This window comes from Protopterus annectens, chromosome 12.part0 (assembly GCF_019279795.1).
Source record: "Protopterus annectens isolate FY-2018-M chromosome 12.part0, PAN1.0, whole genome shotgun sequence".
Lineage (NCBI taxonomy): Eukaryota > Metazoa > Chordata > Ceratodontiformes > Protopteridae > Protopterus > Protopterus annectens.
The window spans coordinates 177,866,698-177,885,857 of NC_056746.1; positions in this window are offsets into that span (position 1 = coordinate 177,866,698).

Consider the following 19,160-nt stretch of genomic DNA (forward strand, 5'->3'; position numbering starts at 1 on the left):
AAAGTAGAAAAAGAGATTAGTAATGGAGAAGTTAAAGAAATAGAGTTATGGAGAACCTGCAAAGTGGAGGATTCAGTGTAGAAAATCAAATGCAGAAATCACCACAACAGGATAGAGCAATGGATATCTAAATTAAGGGGAAACCAGTGGAACAGAAAGCAATTAGTCAGGCAACATATCAAGATATTTTGGAGCCTTCCACAGGAAATCAGTATAAACAATCACTTGAAGTTAGACAGCAAGGAAAGGAACAGGAAACTGGAAAATGATGCAGTTAATGTTGAGGAGTGATAGGCCAATGAGTTCCCATATGACAGAGCAACAGATGACACAGGATGAAATTCAAGAGAAGGTGTCACAGGAAGATGCTATAGAATGCCCACAGGAAATGGAAAACAAAGGTTGTGCCCTCAGATTGGAAGAAAATGAACTAAGAGAAGAGTTGCTTGATTTAATAGACATGGATAGATATATTTAGATCAATGAGAGAAATAGACTGCAGAAAGTCAATAAAACCTAAAATGTCAGAAGTCTGATAAAACAAATGAATGCAGTAATTAGAACTGTCTATAGAGATCCATGTGATATAACAGAAGTAAACAGGATTAAGTCTGATAAAACAAGTTAATGCAATAATTAGAACTGTCTATAGAGATCCATGTGATATAACAGAAGTAAACATGATATAGATCTGTGCTGCTAAATTAATAACTGATAAAGTTCTACCACAAGAACACATGGTAGTAAGGTAAAGGAAGGGGAGAAATTGAACACCATCATGGAAGTATCGAATAGAGAAAGCTATAAAGCAATTAAGACAAGAAGTGTCACTCTTAGAAGATTATAGAAGAGGAAATAGATCAACAAAAATACTGAGAAAGATAGATCTGATAAAAGCAATGCACAGTATTAGAACAGACCAGGATCTATCATGAACTATCGCAAATAACAAACTAAAAATTTCAACACAAGCGGAAAAACTTAGAAGATACACAGATAAATATAAACGAAAAGTACAAAATAAGCAATTTACTGATGACCTATAAAAGGTTTATAGAGAATTGGGAAATAAGGTAAAAGGAATTGAAAGACCACCAAAATAAGAGGAAGTACATACATTTTAGAGCAGTATCTATGAAGATCCTGTGGAACATAACAAAGATGCTAAATGGATAGAAGAAATAAAAGAAAGAATAAGAAGTTTAAATGTACAGGATATGAAATGGGATGAAGTAACAGCCAGAGAAATTGAAACAAAGTTAAGAAAAGCCTCTAACTGAAAACCCCGGGCCCAGATGCAGTACCTAACTTCTGGTTAAAAGTATTAACATCTTTGCATGAGGATTTAGCCATGAGTAAGAACTATTTATATGCACACCCCGAACAGACACCAACCTGGCTAACAACAGGAAAAACAATGCTACATCTTAACAGTGAACCTGCAAGATACCCTAAAAATTATAGACCAATAACTTGCCTTCTGACGATGTATAAACTGTACATGGGAATTGATGCAGACAGAGTTTATAGTCATTTAGAAGAAAACTCAATTATGGCAGTAGAACAAAAGGGCAATAAAAGAAAGTCATATGGAACAAAGGATCATTTGTTGTTAACTAAAGTCATAGTGGAGAACTGTAAAAAGGGGAAAACTTTAAGTATGGTGTGGATTGACTATAAAAAAGCATTTGATAGTATCCCATATTCATAGATAAAAGAGTGCTTAAAAATGTATAAGATATACCCTACACTGTTCGACTACATTACAGTGACCATTAAACAGTGGCAGACCACTTTGCAATTAAGCCATGATAAAGGACAGATTATTATCCCAAGGATAAAAATTCAAAGGGGGATATTTCAGGGTGACTCTCTGTCACTGTTGCTATTCTGCCTTGCCATTAACCCGTTAAGTTGTTTACTTAACAACTTACACCGTGGCTACAATTTAGCTCCTAAAAAACAACAAAGTTGTTGATGATTTAAAACTGTATAGCTCATCAGATGAAGAACTGAAAGCACAGCTGCAGGTTGTCAAAACTTTTTCAGATGATATAAGAATGTCATTTAGCCTTCATAAGTGTGCAAAAGCAACATTTAAAGGAGGAAAACTGCAGCACCAGGAATACATCTGTTTGGGACAAGAATGTGATATAAAAGAACTTGAGCGATATTTGGGAATTGATGAAGGATCAACAATAAAACATGAACAAATGTGAATAAAACTTAGTAAGGAATACTTTAGAAGACTTAAATTAATTCTGAAAACATTGTTGACATCTAGGAACAAAATCCAGGCTATAAAGCAATTTGCTCTTCCTGTCCTAACTTATAGTTTTGGAGTGATTGACTGGCCCCAAAACGTGTTGGATAGATTAGATAGGAAAACAAGAAGGATGCTTCATGCTCACCAAATGATTTATAAAAATCAATGTATACCAAGATTATATAGTCCCCATTCCGAAGGAGGGATGGGCCACCTTGAAATCGATTATATATATATAGATCTGCAATTGTGGGACTCCACACATATCTGCTGACCTCCCAAGACCCAAATATAGTGAAAGTCTTGAAACATGAAAAGAATAAATCTAAGATGACTTCTCTGCTTAATTTAGAAGAAGCATATCAGTGTCAGGCAGGAATGGAAATCAAACCAGAAGTAAATAAAAAGGTTTACTATGGAAATTTCGAATCCACATCAGTCGAACATTAGGACTTCGAACCTAAATGTTGGATCCAAAACTTCACATAGTAAATAAATGCGAACATGAAAACATTGTTCAATGTTTTCGACATAGCAGAAAGTGACATCAATCACCTTCTGCTATGCATAGTAACGTACTGTTGAACTAAACATTCAATGGTACGTGAAATCCAGTATTCTGCAGGGGGGGCCCCTGCACCCCACACCCCCTGCATATTAAATATACCAACTCTGAGATCACACTACAGTGAGGAAATGGGCTAATTCCCTGTTCCTCACTGCAGCACGACCTCAGTTTACAGTGTCAATACATTGATTCTCCTATGGTCACGTGCACCATGCATTTCGACCATATGAGTACCAGGATTTGGTTAACTGACCCTTTCAGACCACGACTTTGAACACACAGCTGTTTGACAGCATGCCGTTCACACACACCTTAGTAAACTGATAAAAATCAGGCAGCAACTGAATGTGCCAAAAATCAAAAGAAAGAATATAAGGTGAAGGACCAGATGAGAAGGCAAGAAATGTGGAAAAAGCATAAATATAGTTGCAAGTAAAGAAAACTTCTGGAAGAACCTCATGTTGATCAGGATTGAACACAGGAATGGTTAAGGAGAGGCAAATTCAAACCAAGAGATAAAAAATTAATATTGACAGCCCAAGATAGTGGGCTATGTACATGCTGGTTTACAAAGTCCATTGAACATGTGGGAGGAACAGACAAATGTAGGTTTTGTAAAACCGAATTGGAAACAGTCACATACCTCGTTGCTGGGTATGACATACTAAAAGGACTGTATACTAAATGGGATAATAATGTGGCAAGATTGTTGCACTGGTGATTGTGCAAACATTATGGTATTGAAGTGGCTGAAAAACACTGGAAACGTGAGCCACAAAGCATCATAGAAAATGATGAAGTTTACATCACATTACCAACAGTCCAAAAGACAGATGCTAGAAAAACGGATATAGTTGTCCAAGAAAAGAAGACAAAAGTAGCATTGATCATTGAAATTGCTACATCCAGTGACTACAGTGTCTTACGTACAGAGAGAGACAGAAAGTCATAAAATATCAGGATCTGCAGGCAGAAACAAGAGCGATTTGGAAGAAAGATACCCAGACAGTTCTAATAGTGGTTTGAGCAACGGGTCTTATAAAAAAGAATTTATAGTCATATTTAGATATGTTACTATTCCATGTAACCCCATACAAATTGCAGAAGGAGTCATTACTCGGCACACTGTGAGTGCTGCGAAGAGCACTTTTGGCTGACATCAAAAATCGAAACAGTACTAATTTCATGAACTTTAATCTTACTTTGACTTAGGAATGGGGTCCATTCCTGCCACAGTATTAGAAACACAAAAGATTTAGAGAAATTAAAAAACAAATAGACATCATGCATATGCACTTCATGCTTATGAAATGATAGGCACACATCACTGCATACCAAGATTATATAGTCCTCATTTTGAAGGAAGAATGGGCCTCCTCAAAACTGATTATATGTAAAGAGCTGTAATTGTAGCACTGCATAAATATCTGCTGACTTCACCAGATCCAAACATAGTGAAAGTTTTAAAACATGAGGAGAACAAGCCTAGAGTGACTTCCCCTGCTTAGTTTAGAAGAAGTATATTGGTGTCGAACAGGAATGGAAATCAAAACAGAAGTAGACTAAAATCAGCCAGCAACTGAATGTAATAAAAAAACAAAAGAAAGAATATAAGGGAAAGGATCAGATGAGAAGGAAGGAAATGTGTGAAAAGGCATAAATGTAGTTGCAAGTACAGGATCAGGACCTGATTCAGGAATGGTTAAGGAGAGGTGAATTTAAACCAAAAGACGAACGGTCAATATTGACAGCCCAGGATAGTGGAGTACATACATGTTGGTTTACAAAGCCTAATGAACATGTGGGAGAAGCAGACAAATGCAGGTTCTATAAAACAAAAGGCATAATAGCATGGCAAGACTGTTACATTGGGGTTGTACAAACATTATAGTATTGAAGTAGTGGCGTAACTAGAGTTTGTTCTGCCCGGGGATGTTATTGAGTTTGCTACACCCCTCACAAAGATGTGGTCAAATGGGCCCACCCCATACACAGCCCTCCCCCTTGCAGCCATTGCAATGTCCTATTACTTAGCGATTTCTCCCCATTTACCATAAACACTGTAATGTGCATATTGCTTTATGCTTTACTTCTACAATGATTATATGAATTTCATTTAAAACTTTTATTTTAAATTTTATAGCACAAACACTGATAAAAATCTGCTAAACAAAGCAATACAGTCTCACAATGAAAACAGACTTAGCATTAAAACTTCTCTGTCCTTGAAACTCACATTCATTGAAACCCACATTCAAATAAAATGCATCTGGACAGTGGTGGATAAAGTTCACTTTTAGGCTGTTTTCAAGTCAAAGGCCCCTTGCACACATATTTAGGACCATGCAAACATACATGTGTTCTTTGATTTCACCTTCCTGATTGTATTACATTATATTCCTTGTATAATACAGCACATTTGTTAGAGCGTGTTTTAAATTTATTGCTGTGAACATTTTTCCAGTAAAAAATGAAACAAAATGTATGAACCAATAATGACAAAACTGCCCAATTCATATCATTGTATCATAAAAGTGTACTCAAACTTCTGTCATTACAATCCACCAATATCAGTAAATATGCACAATCTCTGCAGAAGTAAAAGTCATCTAAATAATTCCATATTAAAGAGATCTGTAACTAATGATGAGGTTGCTGCTAGCAAACAACTTTATTTCACTGTTTCATCTACAAATAAAGTGTCTGTTACCCTTGAAGAATAAATTGCCAATGTTTCATTAAAAAATGATAAACTAGTTATATTGCAATAGGGAATGGATGGCAAACTGATAACAGGTTCATAGTTACTAGTTATCTCCTCCAAAGGAGGACATTCTCAGAACTGCAGCATCCACCCCTTTAAAATACAACACAGTCCAGCATCAGCAATCCCTCTACATACTGTGGGAGTAGACCCCACAGGCTTCTGGATCAAAAGCAAGTATACTACCTGTTGTGCTATTAATAATGCAAACAGACTTGGCATGAGCAGCACTAAACTACTCTTCTCCTGAAGCTCTAAGCTCCTTCTAAAATTAATTTGACACAACTATCTCTCTCAACTTTGCAACACAAGAAATCCAGAAAAAGACAAAATTTATTGGGTGGGGGACAAAGGCCCAAAACCAGGGAGACATTTTAAACATTGATTGTATAATCTTAGAAAGTTGCTAGAATAAAATGTTTTGTGTTACCATGCATTTCCTGAAAGACAGGGAGCCTGAAAATAAATGGCTATCATTTAGTGAATTCAGTTCTCACTGTTTACCAAGAAAACCAGAAATTTTAAGAGGAAAAAACCAAATGTATGAGCTAAACATGCTGTGAAAATCTGAAGAGATGAAAGCTATGGACTCAACTTCTTGAATTATAAACAAGTGGTTGTATGGGTAGAGAATTCAGGCTCTTGCTCCTTGTACCCAAGGTACAGGGTTTGAGCCTGAGTAACACTAACCACCAGGTATACTTAACTGGGACATTTTACCCCCACACACACACACAGACACACACACACACACACACACACACACACACACACACACACACACACACACACACACACACACACACACACATAGTACATTTCCATGGAGAAGCAATCACGCACACAGTACACTTCCATGGAGAAGCAATCACACACACACACAGTACACATCTGTGGAGAAGCAAACACACATACACACACACACACACACACACACACACACACACACACACACACACACAGTACACTTCCGTGGAGAAGCAATCACACACACCATGGAAAAGCAATCGCACACACTGTGGAGAAGCAATCAAACACGCCATTGAGAAGCAGTTACACACACCATGGAAAAACAATCACACACACACACACACACACACACACACACACACACACACACACACACACACACACACACTACACTTCCATGGAGAAGCACTGTCACACACACACACACACACACACACACACACACACACACACACACACACACACACACATATACACCATGGAGAAGCAATCACATACACCGTGGAGAAGCAATCACACACACACACACACACACACACACACACACACACACCATGGAGAAGAAATCACACACCCCCAGTACACTTCCGTAGAGAAGCAATCACACACACAGTACACTTCCGTGGAGAACCAATCACACACATGCACACACACACACACACACACACACACACACACACACACACACACACACACACACACAGTACACTTCCGTGGAGAAGCAATCACATACACATACACACCATGGAGAAGCAATCACATACACCATGGAGAAGCAGTCACACACACTGTGGAAAAGTAATCACACACACACATACATACACACACACACACACACACACCATGGAGAAGCAATCACATGCACTGTGGAGAAGCAATTGCACACACAGTACACTTCAGTGAAGAAGCAATCACACACACACACACACACACACACACACACACACAGTACACTTCCATGGAGAAGCAATCACATACACATACACACCATGGAGAAGCAATCACATACACCATGGAGAAGCAATCACACACACTGTGGAAAAGTAATCACACACACACATACATACACACACACACACACACACACACCATGGAGAAGCAATCACATGCACTGTGGAGAAGCAATCGCACACACAGTACACTTCAGTGAAGAAGCAATCACACACACATACACACACACACACACACACACACACACACACACACACACACACACACACACACACATAGAGTACACTTCTGTGGAGAAGCAATCACACAACCAGTAAACGTCCATGCAGAAGCAATCAGTCACACAACCAGTAAACTTCTGTGGAGAAGCAAACACAAAATGTGAAGAAGGACTCTATAAACACACACCAAAAAGCAGCAATGACCTAAATTCCCTTACTTGAAGATGGTTGGTGAAGCAATTAAACAGCAAACTTCAGCAGCAGGAAATGTCACTTAGTCGGTGAAGAAACAATAGCACAATGGAGCAGACAGGAAGAAGCAATTTCAAACAGCGTGTGTGAACAGGACATCTGTGCATGCCCAACACATGCACAGACATGATGCTATGGAACACAGTTCTTAAAGAAGAATGCCCTTAATTTTGTAAGTAAATGTGACAGTCCATTCCCAAAAGTGATGCCTGGGGCAGAACGCCTCTCTCGCCCCCACCCATACCACTGTAAAGTAGCTGAGAGGCACTGAAAACATGAGACACAAAGCATTATAGGGAAAGATGAAGCTTATATTACATGGGATCACCCATTACCAACAGTTTAAAAAATAGATGTGAGAAAATCAGATATAGCAGTCCATGAAAAAATGTCAAACGAAGAATCGATCATTGAAATCCCTACGCTGAGTGATTATAGTGTCTTATGTACAGAGAGACACAGAGTCATAAAGTACTAGGATTTGCAGGCAGAAATGAGGGCAATATGGAAGAAAGATATCCAGACAGTTTCAATAGTAGTAGAACCAATTGGTCTCATAAAATAAATATACAGTCTTATTTAAATATGTTAACAATATGTGTAACTCTGTATGAATTGCAGAGGGAATAGATTCTGGGTAAACTGAGGGAGCTGATAAGAGCAAGATTGAAACAAAACTAATTTCATGAACTTTAATAATACTTTGACTTAAGAATGGGGTCCATTCAAGTCATAGTATTAGACATTCTAAAGACTTGGAGAAATTAATCCGGGATGGACATCAAGTTTTTCTGAGTACTGTGCATAAATCTACCATGACATGGAACTGATATCAGAAGTACAGCTCACATAACTGAGACTCCTAAAAATGGAAAAATAAACTCCAATTGAATAAGAGCTACAGAAAATATTACAACTTGCTGTAATAGCCTTAAAACATTTTGCTGCAAAACTCCACTGCCTGCACCCTCGTGCACACAGGGGGATATTCTGAGGTGTCATAACCTCAGAAGTAGTGTAATCTCCACATTTTCATATCAAGTCTCACTATTTGTGTAAGAACTTCATCAGGAAGCCGTGTTGTGGAACATAGTTTTTTTTATAAGGTACAGTTGTATTGATTGCACCTTGGCATAATGGGCCCGACATGCTCCTATGCACTGATAATGTTTTTCGTCATCTTTTTACATGATGCCATCATCTTCATCCTATATAGGTACCACTGGTGATATTTTTTTTAGATTTATAGGTAGTTATTGGCATATGGGGCAGGAGGTTATTGAGGAGCCTTGCTCAAATTCCCAGTTGCCCTTGTGCACTGTCTGGCAACGTGACCTGCTTAAAGTTGAGTGATTTAAACCTTGAGCTACAGGAAGCAGGTCATTAACAGCTAATAACATTAAATGTGAAGTTGTTAAATCTCGCCGTTTATTCTCACTGATGGGTTTGGAGCCAACACGGCTGATAGCAAAGCTCAATGTTTGCCAGTAGCTCGAGACCAAGCCCCTTATCCCACAATGCACTGCTGGAATTACTTCAGATCTAGTTTGCCGCGGCAAGAGAGATCTCAGTGAGCCAGCTAGCTTGGACCAATTGTGAAAAAAAACAGCAAGTTTTACAAAAAAAAAATTTCTTTTTTGTTTTTTATAAGATAGTTGTGTGTTAGAGTTTGATAATTAGATAATAGAATCTATAGTTTTAGATAGTTAGTGCCCTGTTGGCTTAGTTGGTTTGTGTGGGCCTTTAGCCCTATTTAGATTTATTAATCTTTCTAATAGTCAGGGTTTTTTCTCTGTGGGCCTCTTTAGCCCTATATTTGTAATCTATACTTATTTGTTATAGATAGTGCCCAGATTGGGCTTAGTTGTTTTGTGGGTCTTACAAGTTAAGTAAGGACTTTACTTCCGTACTTTTGCAGTTTACTGGTTAGGTTTTCCTTAACTATGTCGTATGACAAGGAAAAATCCCATCCTAAATCGGGATTCAAAAAATGCCCAGATTGTGGGCAGAAAATGTCCGTCACTGATGGACACATTCAATGTGTCTACTGTCTGGGGGCTAAACACCTCTAAGACATTTGCAGCATTTGCCATTCCTTTTCTTCAAGAGTCCTCTTGGAGAGAAGGAGGAAGCTTATAGACAGGGGATTACTACAGCATTCCTTTTCTGAGGTGTTGAGTAGCTATAAGGGTACTAGCACGTCCTCCAAATCCTCAAAATCCGCAAAATCTACAGATCCTAAAATGGCAAAAAAGGCAAAACTTCAGAGGGAGGGTCATTAGTTCCACAGACCTCAGAACCAAGTGTACCTTTGATTCGGAGCCAGCTCTCAGTATTGGAGCCGGTCTCTGAAGTTCCCTCTTCTCCTCTGCTCCAGTCAGCACCTTCGGTGCATTCATCTAAGTCCTCAATCAGCCTTTCAGATTTGGACATGGATAGGCTAGTCCAGAAGCTTTTACAGGCACCAGGACTTGCCAAATTGTTGTCGACCCCGACCAGCTTGTCGTGCTGAAGACCATGGAATTGGATTTGTCTACTCCTCCTCCGAACCGTACTGGACTCTCGAAGCTGAAGGATACTGAACCGATGATTGTCGAACCCTTGGAGCCAATACCCACACCAGTGTTATCGGCTCCATCTACTCAGATGTCCTCGACACCGACTGAGGACTCTAGGAGCCGACGCTCTCCCATTGGGTCTGGGGAGGATAGTCAAACCAATTTGTCGGTGCCGACTCTTCCTCTCAGGGCTTAGACTCGGATGAGCTTGGCTTCAACCTCGGGCTTGGAGCCCAGGGTTTCAGTGCTGGAGGATCAGATGGTACTCTCGGGTCCATCCACTCCTCATCAGAGCCATGGTGCCTTTGATGCTATGAGGAGAGTTTTGTCTCCAAAGACAATGTCAGCATCGGTTCAGCCTTCCCTCTCCCCTCAAGCTCCTGTGTCTGCTTCTTCATCTACTGGTCCCCCTAAGCGTAGAGACCCCAAGCCTCAAGTACCCCCACAGGGTGTCCCCTGCTCTTCTGAGACCTCCCCAGATTCCTGCACTGAGAAGGTGCCCAGGAAGAGACTGTGCAAGAGGAGGCACTTAGACTCCCCACAGGAGTCTTTGACATCTGACATGGACTTGGATGAGTCAGAAGGGTCCCCTCGATCCCCCTCTGAGGATATCTCCTTTGCAGAGATACTAGAGATCCTTAGTCAGAGGGGCGATTGGCAGTCCAAGACCCATACTGAGGATGAGTCCATGCTCTTGAAGGCTTTTGGGTCTCAACCTTCCACTTCTTGGGTGTCTCTGCCTTACAACGAGCTCATGGAACTGATCTCTCATAAGGCGTTGGAGTCACCGGAGGCCATGGAACCTGTTCCTCGTAAGCCCAATAAATTCATGTCTGCCCCAGTAGACAAGCCATTTTTGACAAAGAGAGTGCCTGTTGATGCCATGGTGGTAGCTGCAGCCACCAAAAAGGAAGTTTCTGAGACACCCACATCTATCCATCCTCCTAACAGAGATTCTAGGGTCATGGATAGATATGGGAAATGCATGTTTAGTTCAGCGACTTTTTCTCTGCGATCACTGAACTACTTAACCCACTTTATGAGACTACAAAGAGATCTCCTGAAAGAGCTAGGAGATACTCTCTAGGGTACGGTAGCTGCAGGGGTGGCTGTCAAAGTCAACGCCCAGCTCGCTACCCTAAACTCAGTGGTAAACTTGTCCATACGTCTCATATCCTATGCAGCTGGTGGTTCCAGTAGAGCCACTAGTTCAGGCATTACTCTTCGAAGACAAGCCTGGATGCATCTCTGTCCCTTTGTGGAACCCTTTAAGTCTTCCTTTATCAACACCCCATTCGATGGCTCATCACTGTTTGCGCCCAAAGTAAAGGAAACTTTAGCCAGGTGTGAGCAGGAAGGCAAGACCTTATCTGCCGTTGGAGTCCATTTTTCTACCCCTACTCGGCCCTACCCCAAGGGCCGTAGGGGAGGGAAAATGTGGTTCCAAAAAACACAGGGAGCCTTTCAGGACACACGTGGAGAAACCCCCTCTAGAGGCAGAGGAGGGGGTTATAATGGAAGACGCCGCCCCCGCAGCAGAGGGGGTCCGCAGCAACAGGGTGACAGAGGTTAGTTCTCCAGTCAACCCTAACAGTGTCCCTGAAAGGGGGCCCAACTGTTCAACTCTGGAGGCAGTCGGGGGTCGCTTGTCTTTGTACCCAGAAGCCTGGCTAAACATAACATCAGATATAGGGGTACAAAGCATCATTTCCAGAGGATATTTCATACCGTTCTCTTCCCCTCCCATTCCTATAAAAAGAATCCCAGATGTTCCACCCAATCTCATGGAATAAGCAATCGTAGAGGTCCACAGATTGCTAGAAAAAAAAGAGTCATCCAACCAGTCCCAGCAGACCAAATTGGATTCGGAACTTACTCAAGATTCTTTTTGGTACCAAAGAAAACAGGGGACTGGAGACCTATCTTGGACCTCAGCAGACTCAACCAGTTCGTAAAGAAAGAGAAGTTGCGAATGGTCATGCTTCAGTCCATTCTTCCCTTTCTAGGGAAAGGCAATTGGATGTGCTCCATAGGTCTCAAGGACGCGTACTATCACATAAAGAGGAACAGATGCTCCAGAGATCATCTGCATTTCTGGCTGGGAGCCAATCATTACCAGTTTTGAGCCCTGCCCTTTGGTCTCACTTCAGCCCCCAGAGTGTTCACCAAATGTATGGCAGTGGTCACGGCTCACCTGAGACATCTAGGATTCCAGGTGTAGCCATACCTAGACAATTGGCTCCTCACCGCTACCACCAGGCATCAATTGACTCAGGCAACACAATACACTCTGACACTCTGCCATTAATTAGGCATTACAGTCAACTTCGAAAAGTCTGCCTTATTGCCATCTCAGCATACTGTTTTTATAGGAGCAGAGTTAGATACTTCAACCACCACTCTATGTCTTCCTATTAAAAGAGTCTCACTTCTCCGCCAATATGTCAGCTCACTGGTGTCAAAGAACAAAGCTACAGCAGCAGCGGTATTAAAGGTGCTAGGTTTGATGGCGGCAGCAATCCTGGCTATACCACTCGCAAAGATGCATATGCGAATTCTTTAATGGCTCCTCTTTGCTCAGTAGTCGTACCAGAAACTACCGATGCACCACATGATTCTCATCACAGATTTTTGCAAGAGAGACCTTCGGTGGTGGTTGACATCTCTTCATGTCACAATCGGAAGACCCTTTGCCCCCCCCCCCCCCAGTGGCCACTGTGACCACGGACACTTCCCTGATAGGGTGGGGGGGCATTTTCAGAGAAAGACTGCCCAAGGCACATGGACAAATCAAGAATCACATCTGCACATCAATTTTCTAGAGTTGAGAGAGGTACTTCTGGCGTTGCAGTACTTTAAAGACTCTCTCCCTCTAGGAACTATTGTAATTCAGATGGACAACATGTCAGTAGTCTGGTACTTGAAGAAGCAAGGCAGAACCAAGTCTTACCCCCTTTGTCGAGAAGCCCTCAGGATCTGGCAATGGGCTGTGTCATCCCAGCATTTTCTGTTAGCAACGCACATCCCGGGGAAATCCAACGTGATAGCGGACAAGCTAAGCAGGGCGATATTGCTCCCTCATGAGTGGTCTGTCAAACAACAGGTTGCAGAGTTGATTTTCCACAAATGGGGCCAGCCTTGCTGTGACCTCTTTGCCAGCCACATCAATTCAAAATGCAGAAGCTACTTTGCCCTAATACCACCTCTCGGTCATCCCCTGAGAGATGAACTTTTACACAATTGGCCCCCCGGGTCTCCTTTATGCATTTCCACCCTTTCCATTGATACCCAGATTTTTACAGAAAGCAAAATCGCTGGGAAGGACTGTTATTCTCATAGCCCTCTACTGGCCTCGACAGATTTGTTTCCTGTTTCTCCACCATCATCTGTTGGAAGATCCATGTATCCTGGACCCAGTTCCAGACCTTCTGACGCACCCGTCAGGGGACCTCCATCCTTCACTGCAGTCCCTGAAACTGACTGCTTGGCTAATCCACTTCCCCTAATTGCCAGTCTTCATTCAATTTCAGAAGATACAAGACAAATTCTCTTGTCTTCTCACAAGCCATCTACCAGGAAATTATATGGCAGTAGATGGAAAAGGTTCTCAATTTGGGCCAACACACAGAAAATCGACCCTTTCTGAGCTCCGCTATCATCTATTTTAGAAATCTTGACAAAGATTTGTAAAGAAGGGTCAGCAGCTGCTACAGTTCGAGTCCAGTTAGCTGCCATCTCAAATTTTCACCTTGGGTTTGGTGGCTCAAATGTTATGGGCCATAAATTATCTAAGACTTTTCTCAAAGGCATTCTTCACATGAGCCCTCCTATCAAAATTCCCTATTCTCCCTGGAATTTAAACTTTATGCTGTCTCAAATTATGCTTCCCCCTTTTGAACCAGCATCTTCTTGTGATCTCAAATATTTATCCTGGAAAACTATTTTTCTTGTGGCCATTACTTCTGCCCGCAGAATGTCAGAACTTCAAGCATTATCTATCAGACCACCTTACATGATTTTCCATGCTAATAGAGTATCTTTCAGAACAAACCCCTCATTTTTACCTAAAGTCTGTTCTGAATCAAATATCAATCAGGTCATTGAGCTGCCAGTCTTTTTTCCCAATCACTCTAGCAAATTGGAATAAATGCTGCACAAACTTGATGTACACAGACAGCTCAGGTTTTATCTTGACAGAACTAAGGATATTAGAAAATCAGATCAACTTTTTGTATCCTTCTCCGAAGCCAGCAAAGGCAATTCAGTGGCTAAAACAACCTTATCTAAATAGTTATCCGATTGTATATCCTTTGTTTATGAGAATGCGAGCATGCCATTAACACACAAACCTAAGGCTTATTCTACCAGAGCCGTCACTACATCTTCTGCTTTTCAAGCTAAATTGCCCCTTGACAATATTTGCGCTGCAGCCACTTGGTCTAAGCCTCATCCCTTTGTCATGCATTACAAAGTAGATAAGGCTTCCAGGGACAGGTCTTCCTTTGGTTCCATGGTACTGAAGAACATACTTCCATGAGCCACCAAAGATTGAGGGTGCTAGGGACGCTACCCATCAGTGAGAATAAATGGCGAGATTTAACAACTTCACATAAAGAAGTTATGTACTTACCATAACGTTCCATGTGAGTTGTTTATCTCGCCTTTATTCTCACGTTGTTCCCTCCTTCCCTCTCCTGGCTGACTGTTGACTTAGAGTACCATCCTGGTTATTCAATATTTCTTCTTCCTCTTCGGGAAGTGTTCTTGGTAGAAATAAATAAAATGGTATGTATATATATATATATATATATATATATATATATATATATATATATATATATATACTGTTACTCACAGCAAACAAGATCTGAGGTAATTCCAGCAGTGCATTGTGGGATAAGGGGCTTGGTCTCAAGCTACTGGCAAACCTTGAGCTTTGCTATCAGCCATGTTGGCTCTGAACCCATCAGTGAGAATAAAGGCGAGATAAACAACTCACATGGAACGTTATGGTAAGTACATAACTTCTTTTTGTCTGCACTGACAAACAGACTAGGAGTTATGGTGATGGAGTTCTGAGACACAAGACTGGACTGCCACTAGACTTACATGTTACATTGTGCAGCATGGTATGTAGACACACACACAGTGGTGCCATAACTCTCAACTATGCATATATTTGCAGAATGTCCAGATGTTTGCCTCATATTTTAGTCCGTTCCTCATAAAATGTATGACATTCTGGTAAATCATTGAAGACTGTCAGTGAAAACTGACTGACATCTGAGGTAGAGACTTTAAGTCATTCACAAAATGCACGTTACTTCAAAATTTGTTATTCTAGTAATTTTCTGAGTTTATAAGAGCAATATTTAAAATTGGTCCCAGATTTTTGGGCCTTTGTCCCCCCATTATTTTTTACTTTGTCCATTTTTTTTACAATAAGAAGTTGAGAGGTATGACTGGTGCACGCACACACACACACACACACACACACACACACACACACACACACACACACACACACACACACACACACACACACACAGAGTGACCATTCGTGTGCTTAATCATCACCCATGATAGTGTCAGTACTTTGTTCAACTCTTCTTCAGCTGCAGTAACAAAACAGTTCTTGCAGGAAGGGCAGGTTCCTAACTCAACATATTATCATTCTACGGAATAAATTACCATGATTTGTCAAACCAAGTATTACTTTTTTACTTTTAAGGCTAGTCATGATGATTGCATGTGTAGACACAAATTTACACCATGGTTATCATGAACATCCCTGCTCATTGTGGTAGATGAGCACTATTAAATGCTTGAAAAGGATGTCAAGACCTTTTGTGTGTGTCTCCTTAGAAATATATATGACTTGGTATGTTATAGTCTCCATGACTTCCCAACTGTTGTTCCTGTTTCTGTGTTCCTATAGTAGGTGTCATGAGTTAGGGCTAAAGAGGGCAGCCACTGACTCCTACAGTTTCAAAGATATTCACATTAGACAATGTCAATGACGTGTCTTCTCAGAACACAGAATATGTTTCCTTTCACTGATGCATTTATATGATTGTTGCCCATTAGATGGTCATGTGAGATATGTCTACCAATCAAGCGTCTGTGTATGACATACCTTCTCCATGTTGCGCATTGTGCACCCTTTCATGGTATTGTGCTGATAGGTATATTGTGGTATCATCTGAAGAACAAAACATCTGACAGTTGAGGGAATGCCAGCCTTACAAATAATATACTTTTGACATCTTCATCACTGTAGACCTTTGGGCCTTTATAGGAAATTATGTTCAATCAGTAACCTTTTAGTTTTGGAGCTTTTCTCCCTAGGACTCCATTGAAAACGGGTTCATTTGGCCCAATGGACTATCCTGGTAAACCAACTGCAAATAAATAAAACCAACTGCAAATAAATAAATAAATCAGTGGTACCAGTTTGGTCAGAGGTGGTTACTTGGTGTTCATAGGAACTTCATATATTTACTAGCTTTGGTACACATGATAGTCTAGAATGTCTGTAGAATTCAACAGACTGGTGTCTGGGATATTCCTACATTGTCATTTTAGATGCCAACATGCACAGTGACAGGTGCACTTTTTTTCCAGAGGGATTAAGATTCATGGGTTCATATGCTATAACTAAGTTTATGGCCAAAAGGGATTATTAATGAGCTCAGCCATACCATCCAAATACTGACAGGAGACTAGCAGTGACCCCATTAAGAAGACTTTCTCCACATCAGTCACCTATCCAGTCATTCAGACTGGTTTTAAAGGTTGCTAGGGAAGTACTCTGCCTGAATGGTAAGAGCAGCCTATTCTAGTCATGGGGTATACATTGGGTTAGGTATCTGTCACACCATCTGTTTGCTGATGTTGCCCATCACCAGTAAGAACAGCAGCGGGCTCAGAGCTGAACCCTGATGCACACCCAGTCCCACTGGGAATCCCTCTGTGAAGCCGAACACTGTACTTGAGTCACTGGTCTTTGCACACCCTGCACTAAATCTACCGATGTTTCTGGGACTTCAAACCATCACGGGACTGCCCAAATCAGCTTTCTTGGGACTTTGTCATATGTTTTCTCCAAGTCTAGGAATGTCCAGTTGGACTCTTTCCTCATCTCTAGTTTCTTCTTAATTATCTTTCTCACTGTAAACATTGAGTCAGCTGTGCTGCATCTTGATCTGAATCCAAACTGCTCATCTCCCATATTATTTTCTACTACTTCGCATATTGCTTATTAATCATCCTCCCTAGAACTTTCATGCAGTGTGGTAGGAGGTTGATACCTCAATACTGCCCACAGTTGTGGATGTCCCCTTTGTTCTTGACCACTAGCATTAGCATGCTTATCCTCCAGTCATCTGGGAAATGCCTTTCTCTCTCCACACTGCTATGAGTACCCTCATGAGCCATTTCTCCACTATCTCACCCTAAATCTTTACCATAAATGCAGTGACCTCATCAGAGCCTGCTTCTTTCCCTGTCTTCATTTTTCTTACTGATGTTTTTGCTTATACTGTGAGTTCTACATCTTCTTTCATTGTAGGCTGTGTCTGGGGCAGTACATCTTCTGTAGGTTTTACTTCATTCAGAGGCTACTGGAAGTACTCCTTCTGTCTGCTTTGGATGTCCTGTGGAGTGGTGAGCAGGTTGTTGCTGGCATCCCTTATGAAGGGTTTATGACTGTCTTCTTTATCTTTGTGTCCTTGCCTTGCAACCTGATAGAGTTTCTTTGTGCTATCTGCTGATAGTAACCTCAGTTGTTTGCTGTCTGTAGACCTGAATTGCACATTGAAATGCCTTCCGTGGTCTATCCACAGTCTGAAATTTCCCTTCAGTTTTCAGTCTGTTTACGGAGATGTGCAGGCCCATGTGATTTGTATTCTAAGCTGAACTACCATACAGAATTACAGCAGCAAGTGTTACAACTCCCCTCCCACTCTTTTAGATATCTCTGTTCTTAATTATTTATTAGTTTAAGTCATTCACAAAATGCACGTTACTTCAAAATTTGTTATTCTAGTAATTTTCTGAGTTTATAAGAGCAATATTTAAAATTGGTCCCAGATTTTTGGGCCTTTGTCCCCCCATTATTTTTTACTTTGTCCATTTTTTTTACAATAAGAAGTTGAGAGGTATGACTGGTGCACGCACACACACACACACACACACACACACACACACACACACACACACACACACACACACACACACACACAGAGTGACCATTCGTGTGCTTAATCATCACCCATGATAGTGTCAGTACTTTGTTCAACTCTTCTTCAGCTGCAGTAACAAAACAGTTCTTGCAGGAAGGGCAGGTTCCTAACTCAACATATTATCATTCTACGGAATAAATTACCATGATTTGTCAAACCAAGTATTACTTTTTTACTTTTAAGGCTAGTCATGATGATTGCATGTGTAGACACAAATTTACACCATGGTTATCATGAACATCCCTGCTCATTGTGGTAGATGAGCACTATTAAATGCTTGAAAAGGATGTCAAGACCTTTTGTGTGTGTCTCCTTAGAAATATATATGACTTGGTATGTTATAGTCTCCATGACTTCCCAACTGTTGTTCCTGTTTCTGTGTTCCTATAGTAGGTGTCATGAGTTAGGGCTAAAGAGGGCAGCCACTGACTCCTACAGTTTCAAAGATATTCACATTAGACAATGTCAATGACGTGTCTTCTCAGAACACAGAATATGTTTCCTTTCACTGATGCATTTATATGATTGTTGCCCATTAGATGGTCATGTGAGATATGTCTACCAATCAAGCGTCTGTGTATGACATA